Below are 11739 nucleotides of genomic sequence, written 5' to 3' on the forward strand. Positions count from 1 at the left end.
GCCAAGCCGCCCCTGGTCCCACATTGCAGTTGACTTTGTCACTGGTCTTCCACCGTCATCAGGTAACAGTCATCATCACCATCGTCGACCATTTTTCTAAAGCTGCCCACTTTGTTGCTCTCCCCAAGCTCCCCACTGCCCTGGAGACCGCCCGGCTTTTGTCAACTCATGTGTTTCGCCTCCACGGGATCCCCGCTGAAATAGTCTCGGACCGAGGTCCACAGTTCACCTCGCGTGTTTGGAAGGAGTTCTGCACCTCCTTAGGGGCCCAGGTCAGTCTCTCGTCAGGTTTTCATCCACAGATCAACGGTCAGGCAGAATGGGCCAACCAAGAACTCAAAGCAGCTTTCCGTTGCTTGACATCCACTAATCAGACCACCTGGAGCGAGCAACTGACGTGGATGGAGTACGCTCACAATAGCCTTACCTCGTCAGCCACAGGCGTCTCTCCGTTCGAGGCTTCCCTGGGGTACCAACCTCCCCTGTTCCCTGCAATCGAAGGTGAGCACTTTGTGCCCTCTGTTCAGCAGCACCTGCGGCCGTGTCAGCGCGCATGGCGGGCCACTAGAGCTGCCCTTCTTCGCACGGCAGACAGAAACAAACAGCTGGCGGATCGCCACAGGACCCCGGCTCTGGCATACTCACCTGGACAGCAGTACCGTTCGAAGTAGACTCCGTTGTTAACCCCGTTTCTGTGCGTCTCAAGCTCCCCAGGACCATGCGTATCCACAATGTGTTTCATGTTTCACAACTCAAACCCCACTGTTCCAGTGGAACAGTGGGGTTCCCAGAAGTTCCCAGACAATCACCAACCTTAGAAAACACAGTTAAAAGTTCCTCTCCACTCAAATTTAGAACTGTCATGCCAGTTGTGAATAAACTGTTTAGTAAATTAACCTCGGCAGAACACCTTAAGGTAAAGTAAGGAAATAAAGATGTTTTCTAGGAAGTTGACAGAAAAAGTGTACAATCATGTCCAGTCAACATATCCAGTCCCCACGATGCAAATGGGTAGTGTCTCAGCATATGACATCTCTAAGACCTTACAGGGCCACTGTAAGGTCTTAGAGACCCCGAGGTCCCATATGTGCTCGTAGAAGATTCAGTGGAAAGGTTCTTACAAAACCTTCTTTTCTGGTTGGAGAATGAAACTTTAGCCCAAACTATTACAAATGACAAAATTTCTGGTGGAAGATATAGTAAGAGTGCTGACTCCATCAAAGGAAGAAGATATGATTGGACCAGATGCTGGTGAAACAAGCGACAGACTGTCTACATCACAGTCACAATCGGTTAAAGCTCTCACAAATCAACCAGTCTTGTCTGTGAGTGCAGTAGACCTGGACCTGGTTTCAAATACAAGCAATGAGCAGGCATCAGTCTCTCACACTGAACCCACAGAGGGTCAAAGTCAGCCAGCAACCTCTGAAAACAAAGAGGAAGAACTGTCAGAAACGTTAGTGTCACCTGATGCTAAGCTAATTGCCAATGAATTTAGTGCTTTTCTATATATGAGAATCTTGCAGAAATCCCACAGGAAAACCAAATATTTTCTGGATCCAGAAGAATTAAGCCTAGCTATCAACCATCTGACAGATTTGGTACTTTCTGAAGTGAGATGCACTAAATCCCTGGAAATTCTTAACAACAACATGGATAAATTAATTAAGGCCACAGCTGTCGCCTGTTGAGTTTTGAAATATATATTTTGAATCTTATTTGCTGATTATATTGGTTTAGGTATAAGAGAGGGCCAGCTTTGAGCGCGGTAACTGCAGGCAGAAAGTGAAACTAAGCAGAGTGTTTGATCGAAACTTAAAGTGTGGTGTGACGTTGAGAAGTACATAAATAACCTGGCTTCCTTTTTCTGCTTGAGACCTGAGCTTGTGTGTTCGTGTGTTCAGGTCTCCATATTCCGGAATATGTAAAATTAAAGCTCTTTTTTTTGAGCTTTGACCACTTTGAGCCTTGTGTCTTTCTTGGCCATTCAAGAATACAAAGAACTGGATTTAATAGGCCTTATCAAGGAGTTTGGATCTCTGGACAAGTTCTTCACTGTACTGAAATCAGAAGATTCATCTTTTTACGACACTATTCTGAAGCACCTAGCAATGAATCTCAGTGTCTTCATGAATCCTCCAAAGAAATCCAAACTCGCCAGGTTTTTTTCAGCAGTGTTAAAAGCTTTTATGAAGCCGTTCAGCTGCTGCTTTAAAGGCAGTAGTGATGACTAAATTGTCATCTTGATTTTTTTCAAATGCCTCTTTTAAAATCTTAAAGCAATCTAGTCTGGCCTCAGAGTTAACATCTGAGGTATATTTTATTTTAAAACTATGTCATTCGACTTTAATTAGACTTAGAAATGTTCTTCATCGTGTCTCCTCATATTATCTTTACCCAGTGTTGGGAAGATTACTTTTAAAATGTATTCCACTACAGATTACAGATTACATGCCCCAAAATGTATTTTGTAACGTATTTCGTTACGTTACTCAATGACAGTAATGTATTCTGAATACTTTAGATTACGTAATATATTACCATGCTTTTTACAACTACATGAATGTACTATTGCTGTGTGATTTATTACTGAAGGTTACTCGCCGTACCAATACCAACTAGATGTTTAAATCTTAATATAAATGAGTAACAGTAGGGTGGACATTAGGTAAGGCTGCACTTTTTGAAGCAATCTCGTATAGAAAACTATTCTGTGCGTATATAAAACAGGTCCGCAGCTTCGAACCATAGTAAAGGGACCTCTGGCTAATACGTCGGGTTCGTGTCAAAAACTAGCTTTACTTTGTTGTCTGGGTGAACTTTGCTAGCGAGAGACAGAGAGAGGCGTTGAAAGGCTGCTTCAACGAAACTTATTGTTTCGGAGAAAAACGCGAACACAGTGTACAGTCAAGTCTTAATAGCATAGCAACTGGGCTCTTCAGGCACTCTTCTTGGCTGCAATGGTTATTATTATATTTACATGCTTCCATCTCCCGTTTCTGCTCGGTGACAGCTCATACTTTTCCTTTTTCTCCCTCCCTCGCTCACAAACGGGTATGGCAGTCCATTCTCCCTGAATTAGCATACATGTTTTTATTGAACATTTGAAGAACCAGCAAAAAAACCAAACTCTTGTAGAGGACATAAAGTCAGAGATAGAAAAGACAAGGAGCAGGTGCATCTAGTACAGGTTGAGCTGCTGCAAAAACCCACAGAGCCCAGCAGCCAGCGTAACAAATTCTGGATCCTTTGCTTTTAGTTAGCAGTTAGCATTAGCAGCACATCCTGCGTCCGATGTGAAAGGACTTTTATGCTGGGCACTGTGACTCACAGCAATGGTCCTGGGTCAGCCCCGACTTTGTGTTAAACTAATCCTAAAGTAGGGGAGACCGGGGATAGTTGTAACGTGGGTCAGTTGTAACACTTCCAATTTCTCCAATCAGGGCTAAGTTTCAAATGATGTGACTCATCCTGTGCACGCCCAACTCACTTCTGCTATCACATGTGAAAAATCAGCACATTTTGTCACACACAGACAATTTAACACGAAAAAAAGTAATTTGTATGCCAAAAAGTAAGTTTTTCTACTTTATTTCAATTTCTAATAGCATTATCTGCTTTGCAGTTAAACTCATCAAACCTGAATTATGTTATTTGTATGTTGTATGTTTGTATGTAATGTTTTAGCCGTTGGCTCTAATGTTAGCTAGTTCATGGCTATAGGAGTCTGGGTCAGTTGTAACAGCAACAGTCTGGATTAGTTGTAACAATAATGCAGATGTTACAACTTACCACACTATTACTTTAACTTATATTAAACAAGTTGGGGCAACGACATCAGCAGAGAGAGGTTCACTGGTCACATTTGTATATGTGGTTAATGCCATTGGCAACACAATTCCTCCACTGTTTGTGTTCCCACACATACATTATGCAGACCTCTGTGTCAGAGATGGACCAGTAGGAAGTACTGGTAGTGGAAATAAGTCAGGATGGGTGCAAGAAACAGATTTCCTCATCTTTCTGAAGCACTTTGCAAACCACACCAAGGTAAGCCATGATAAAAAGTAATGGAATTGCGATGCTGGTGAACAACTACATTTTTTCAGCTTCATTGTTATGTTCAAAATTGGTGCAAGAGTTGTAGGTTATAATGCCCACTGAGCCAATGAGGCCAAACTCAAGGAAGACCAACCAAAATTAATGAAATATTCAGTTGCAGAAAATTCCATAATTTGTCTTTTTTGGGGGGTTGGTATATGTTCAAAAGCTAGATTTCTGCATTCTGTCACACACACACAGAGCTACATAAATGGCTCTAAGTGCATTCATGTGTTGAATAAACAAAGATTACATGTTAATATTTTGTTAGTACCCTTATTTCATTGTGTTACATCTCACCCCGGGGTATGTTACAACTAACCCAGACTATGGGGTTAATTGTAACATTTCACTCTTTGTGTTTGAGACCATACCATGCAATGGGTAATTGTGCTGCAGAGAAAATAGCTGCACTATTTAATAGCAGAGACATGTAAATACTTTGCATTACATTTTGAATCCACTACCTTAAAAGAGCTCCAATTTACAGACAGAAATGTCAAAAATGTTACAACTATCCCCGGTCTCCCCTAATAATGGTATTTCTAACCACTGATATACCACAACTTTTTCCTTTCAACAGCTACTGAAAGTTAGGGGACCTAGCTGCTATCGGATATTTATATAGCGATCCTCCAGCTTCAAACTGTATCACCCTTCAAGGACCTGCAGTTCAAAAAAGCGCCCCTCCGACAGCCAAACCCATCTGTTCTCTGATTGGATTGTTACATGTGATTGACATGACATTGACCAATCAGATGAAAGGAAGAAAAATAGGGTCAAAATCCGTACTTGTAACTTGCAGGGGTTTTTTTTTTTAAGTCCACACACAAATCTTTTTTACGCACACACAAATCTTTTTTACACATACAAATCTTTTTTACGCACACACAAATCTTTTTTACACATACAAATCTTTTTTACGCACACAAATCTTTTTTACGCACACACAAATCTTTTTTACACATACAAATCTTTTTTACGCACACACAAATCTTTTTTACACATACAAATCTTTTTTACACATACAAATCTTTTTTACAAGTACAAAATAATTATGACCACATTTTGAGCCCATATATATATTATTGTCGAGGGGCACCGACAGGACTCCGCACGCCCACACACATAAAAAATAAATAAATTTTAAAAAAAAAATTTAAAAGTTGCCTCAACAAAAGGGCACTTTGGGCACCCATCAGGAAAGGGGCAGGTGCTCAAGCCCCTCCAGCCCCCCTGCACGTGCCTGATACAATCTATTTGTGTATGATTGTCAGTCCAAAGAGGGGAATGTGAGGAGAAAGTACAAGGTCAGGAAGAACCAGGTAAGAAAACAGACAGGGAACAGTGACAGGCACAACAGAAACTGTTAAACTGACAAAGAGAAAAAAAACCTGATTTTACTCACACAATCTGGAAGTTGTGTCCTCCCTATATTAAAGCTGCTGTACAGAATCTGCAAAACAAACTGGGTTGAAACATTTTTGACCCTCTTTAACAACATTCCAACATAACATTATCATTGATTGGGGAAATTAAAATTAATGACATATTTTTATGTGGTTTAGCCACAACTCTACTGAAACCTCAGCCAGTAATAGGTAGGCCAACGTTTGGACCGTCCAGTTGTCTGTATGACTGCCGCAGTACGTACATCACATTTGCACACTATCAGAAAGTGCCAAACAGCCCTGGTGGAGTGAGGAGCTGTAAAGAGAAGCAGAAACTCTGTTTATATTCTAAAAATGTTTTAAGCTGGTTTCAAAGATTCTGTACTGCAGCTTTAAACGTTTTCCAAAAGCACACATACACTTATCAGTGTTTCTCAAACTTTTTACAGTGTGTACCACCTGATAAAAATGTCAAGCTCTCCCAAGGACCACTATGAAAGCATGAAACTCATAAATCTTACAACACAAAATTAGTATCTGCAATAAAGATTTTTTCATGCATTGTATACATTCTACTACAGGCAAAGTTGTCTCCATTTTTATATTCTTTTTTTAATATTTTGTAATAATTTATTGTGTTTCGGGAGTGTTTTTTATGCATCTGTATTATATTATACATACATATTAAAAGTGAATTTCTGTCCAAAAAATGCACTCAGTTTACTTTTTACTCACTATGAGCATCACTCATTATTCTCCTCCAGTAATTAAGGTTTGGATATGTATTTTTTTTATTCCAATCCATTCTTCTTTTGCAGCATTTAAATAACCTTGATCAGGTTTTGTTACAGACTTTTCAAAAAAGTGTTTTGCTTTTCTTTCACAATTGTGGGGATTAAATTGTTAAAATGTACAAAACAGTGATGTCATGTTTTGTGACGAGGAATTTAAGAATCTTATGATTTAATAAAGAAATTTTCAGACTTGCACAGAGATGGTAAAATTATGATGATTGATAAAGGAGACGAAGACAACAGACGATGAGGACAGGGAGGATGCAGGGACCGACAGAGACGGGGAAGAAGTCTCATTGTGACGAGTAAAGTGTATCTTGGTTGGCTGGGCAGCTCTCTGGGTGCTCAGCACCCCCAAAGCTCTGATCCTAGAATCGTCCCTGCAAAAATGTAACATTTTCTGTAAATTCTGTGAATCTCGGGCAGCTCGACTTGCGTGAAGTGTTTCCAGCTGGGCGTCGTGTAGCTGGAGTCCAGTGTTTTAATTGAAACGATACATTTTTAGACAGAAGTTGCAACGGCCGCCGTTTTCTTTGTGAGTATATATTCCATGGCGTGCTGTGGGGAAAAGCCTGTTCTAACGTTTGAGTCTAAGCTTTATTTTTTGCTTCTCATCCGTAAACACTCTGCATCTTTCACGTGATTCAGTTTATTTTGAAAAGTCTCAACAGGATCTTGAGCTTTATTGTGAAAGGTTTATGTGGAACATAAACAAGCGGACACGCGATGGTTTTACCGTCGTTGTTGCTAACGACAACGCATAAAAACAGGCGCTTGTGTGTCCGTAGTGTGGTTATATTAAATATAAGAGAAAGAGAGAACTTTAAGAAATTAATATAAACACTACAGTGACCATCAAACCATGAAAAACAGCCGTAAACAGTTTATTTTGCGACACCACGAAACAAACAATAGCGTAAAATGAAACGATAGATGTTTTTATATCGTCATCCGATATATATCTGTTACGGTTTGGAGGAGGACTCAAGCGCAGGACTCCGGTTCTGATGCTCACAAGAAGGGTTTATTTACAAGTCACCAGGTGTAGGTTCTAGGGTCTTTATTATTTGTCACATGCATAGTTATACAAGTATAACACACAGTGAAATGTAGCCTGACACGCTCCTCGACATGTGCAAAAATTGGGGGGGGGGTGTAGAGGAAGAACATTATATATAAATATAAATATATATATATATATATATATATATATACTATATATATATATATATATATATATATATATATATATATATATATATATATAGTATATACACTGGGTGAATGTGCAGTAGTAGCAGCAAGCAGGTGAATTCTGTACATTAATATGAATAGACAATCTGACTATTTTACAGGATAGACAATATAGACATATTTAAAATTAAAGGAATTGAAATGTACATTGTGCCTTGGTTTAGTGTCTGGAAGAGTCCTGTCTCAGTCAATTATAGATGATGTGAGAGGGCGGGTGTGTGTGTTTAGGGCACGGATGGCTTGGGGATAGAAGCTCCTCTTGAGTCTCTCTGTCCTTGCCCGGAAGATGCGGAACCTTCTACCAGATTGCAGAAGTTGGAACAGTTTGCTGCCAGGATGGGACGGGTCCTTCAGTATCTGCGCTGCTCTAGTCCGGCATCTCCTGGTGTAGGTGTCCTGAAGCGGGGGGAGAGCAATCCTGCAGCAGCGTTCTGCTGTACGGATCACTCTCTGGAGAGCTTTTTGGTCCTTCACACAGCTGTTCCCAAACCACGATGTCATGTTCTGTGTGAGGATGCTCTCCACAGCGCCTGTATAGAAAATCCTGAGGATCTTTGGAGAGACCCTGAACTTCCTCAGTTGTCGTAGGTGATACAGGCGCTGCCTAGCCTTTTTGGTCTGGACCTGAATGTGGGCAGCCCATGTCAGGTCTGAGGAGATGTGGACACCAAGATACTTGAAGGACTGCACCCTCTCCACTGGAGCTCCATTGATGATAATGGGCTTGTAGTCTCTGTGCTGACCCCTTCTGAAGTCCACCACCAGCTCCTTGGTCTTGCTGACGTTCAGCTGGAGGTGGTTGTCCTGGCACCACGATGCCAGATTCTTCACTTCATCCATGTAGGCCGCCTCATCGTTGTTGGAGATGGCACCCAACACCACTGTGTCGTCAGCAAACTTCACAATTGAGTTGGAGCCATGGGTGGCCACACAGTCTGAAGTGTAGAGGGAGTAGAGCAGTGGCGAGAGGACACATCCCTGAGGTGCTCCTGTGTTGATGGTGATGCTGTTGGAGAAGCACCTGCCCACCCTCACCACCTGAGTTCTGCCAGTGAGGAAGTCCAACACCCATGCACACAGACGGCTGTTAAGTCCCAGATCCCTCAGCTTTGTGAACAGTCTGCAGGGCACTATTGTGTTAAACGCTGAACTGTAATCAACAAACAGCATTCGCACATAGTTACCCTGTTTCTTGTCCACGTGGCTGAGAGTGGTGTGTAGGACGTGGGCGATGGCATCCTCTGTGGATCTGTTGGATCTGTAGGCGAACTGCAGCGGATCTGTGGTGTCTGGGATGGAGGAGGAGATGATGTTCTTCAGCAGCCTCTCAAACACCTTCATTACTACCGAGGTCAGTGCAACTGGCCGGTAATCGTTCAGGGATGAGGGTTTGCTGTTCTTGGGCACAGGGATGATGGTGGATCTTTTGAAGCATGTGGGGACCACAGACTTCGCCAGGACGTGGCCGCGCCATCTTGGAGTCAGTGTGGAGTGTATATACAAGAATGTGCGGGGGGGTGTTATGTACAGCTGAGTGGGGGGAGAAGGGGTCTCCAGGGAAGTCCAGGGGAAAGCACGCGTTCTTCAGAGTATCCACTCACACGATCACAGGCTCACACTCCGACACTACCACACGGGAATCACACGGGGGAAATCCAGGAAGCTCTGTAGACAGGGAGACAGGGTTAAGAACGACGCACAAAGGAAAACACTCTTAACTAAACTTGCTGTAGCTTGACTTCACTAACGCGTGGTAGACAACGATCCAGCGACGAACAGCAGTCACCTCCTGGCTTAAATGCTGCTCCCCTTAATGAGACCCAGGTGTCTCATTTCCCGAGGGCGTGGGCTGAGGGCGTGAACCCACAGTGAGTTCCGCCCCGGCGAGAGAGAAGAGGAAGAGAAACAGAGAGGGCTGATCAGTGTGCAGCTGATCCGCCTGGCCGTGACAATATCGTTATATCGAACAGCCCTAATCAATACAGTTTTCAAAAAATGCTTCTCTGTGCAAAATCGGTTTAAAAACATAAACAGCGGTGGGATGCTGCTTGTCCGTGATTTGGACATCATATTTTATATAAAATTTATATTAATTTGGATTAATTTGATGCTACAAGTGCCTGAAGCAGGTGCCCGAGAGGATCACATATGGAGAATGATGTGTGGCCACATCTGTGCATCTCGTTTAGTAGCAGCCTTGGTTGAATAGACTGTTGTGTCTATTCTAAGAGGCCCCATAGGCAGATTAGCTCTTCTAGTTCAAGACAAAGCTCAGATTATAGGGGCAGGGCCATTTCACATCCTCTGAACACCCACAGTCCCGCACAACTCCTACAGATTAAGCTGTGATGAAGCTCCACTGTGATGATGATGCTGCCGTGCGCACACTCTCCAAAAGGTTTATCGACCCAAAGTGACCCACAGGAACGCATATTTTATTACTAACAGTCATGGAGGTCATGCTGAGCAGGGAGGGGATGGATACGGATCAATAGCACTGTAGTGTAACATTGGTAAAAAAAAGCCATGAGGGGAGATCAGGTAGAGAACATGAAGGTCCAGTCACACTGAATGGATTCATTTTTACCAACAAGTGCTTTAGAGAGAGCTCCTGCTTGGCACAAACACCTGTGTGCCTTCAGAGACTCAACTTCCATCAAATATTTGTTTTTTAATAAAGGTACAAGTGCATAGGCAGCAGTCTGTGTTCAGAAAAACCCAAAACATTTGATTCAAATGTAGAACAAAAACACCACAGTGGGAGGGAAACAGAGAAACTGGCTTCTTTTTTCCACTATAACTGTGTTTACAGGCCGTTCCAGTCTTTATCTGTCTTACACACTCGACCAAATAACAAATACAAAATAAAAAAAAGAACATCTCACATAAATAAATACATAAATAATCCAAAAGTAGCTATATTAGTAGTGAAACAAACAAGAAAAGCATTTAAAAACCAAATGTGTAAATTCTAAACGCGCAAATCAGTCAGTGCGTAATTACATTGCTCCGCCCATCAAAAAGTGACCTGTGTGAATATCACCATCTCTGTCACGGACCCGGCTCTGGAGGACTCGGGGGTCCGTGAGCAGGATGGATTATTATTATTATTATTATTATTAGTGTTGTTGTTGTTATTTGGGGATGTGTGTTTTTCTGCACTATGCTGTGTTTGGTGTTCCACTCATATGTAGAGGCAGGGTGTGTACATGTGTGGCTGGAGGATGGAGAACAGCCACATGCAGGCCTGATGGGTGTGGCCCTGCAGGAGGACTGGCCACACCTGAAGTTCCTGCCACACACCTGTTGGTGATCAGGGCTCGTCGGGGGAGCTACTTAGGAGAGTGTTGGAGCTCCCACTGGCGCGGGATCATTAAGCTAAGACTCCAAGTCAGTGTGTAGTATTAGGAAGTGCGGATCGTGTGTGCGCGCGGGTTCAGTGTTTAACGGCTGCTTCTGTATTGTCCTGCCGGGAGCACGAGCACGGACGTCGGAGGGGAACACACACATGGGAGTCTAGGGAGCAAAGGGGATTTATTGTGCATCTGTTACCTTCACTGTAAATAAAGTGCACCGTTTGCATCGCAGAACCATGCGTTTTGGGTCCTCATTCCCCCATATCCCCACGGTCTGTCAGACAGACCGTGACAATCTCATTTATAGGACTGATGAATGTTGGTTGTTGTAGTCCAATCATACTTCACAGACATCTTTAATCCTTCACTGAGTCAGGCTGTTGTTCTCACAAGCCTCAAACTCTCCACCATTATTCCTGTACTGAAGTAGTCGTGTCCCTCCTGCATGAAGGACAACTGTCTGGTCCCACTCACCTCCATCATTATGAAGAGCTGTGAACAGTTAGTCATGCATCAAATCAAAACTTCCCTCCAACCTGGATCCATGTCAGTCACATACCGGTCAAACCTCTCGACCAAGGATGCCATTTCAACTGTCCTCTTATTCAGCCCTCACACATCTGGACACTCATACGTTAGAATGATGTTCACGGACTTCAGTGTTCAACACCATCTTTCCCCAGCAACTCATTCACAAACTGGATCTGCTGGGCATCAGCACCTCGCTGTGTAACTGGCTGCTGGATTTCCTGAGAGGAAGACAGCAGACAGGTCAGCAGCAACACCTCCAGCACAAGAACACTGAACACAGGCTCCCCTAGGATGTGTGTTGAGCCCCTTCTC

General features: G+C 42.9%; 1 protein-coding gene and 1 long non-coding RNA gene across 2 annotated transcripts in view; one reads left to right on the top strand and one right to left on the bottom strand.

The window, feature by feature from the left end:
- The window catches only part of LOC309717043 (sialic acid-binding Ig-like lectin 14), a 287651-nt gene that overhangs the window by 251845 nt on the left and 24067 nt on the right, over window positions 1-11739 (top strand). The window lies entirely within an intron of this gene.
- Window positions 8999-11697, bottom strand: LOC309717047. Its single transcript, XR_014279616.1, has 3 exons — window positions 11456-11697; window positions 9289-9389; window positions 8999-9205 (listed from the first exon to the last, which is right to left on the bottom strand). It is a non-coding gene; the product is annotated as an uncharacterized lncRNA (long non-coding RNA).

Source organism: Aulonocara stuartgranti (assembly GCF_965226115.1).
Source record: "Aulonocara stuartgranti genome assembly, chromosome: 11".
NCBI classification, from domain to species: domain Eukaryota; kingdom Metazoa; phylum Chordata; class Actinopteri; order Cichliformes; family Cichlidae; genus Aulonocara; species Aulonocara stuartgranti.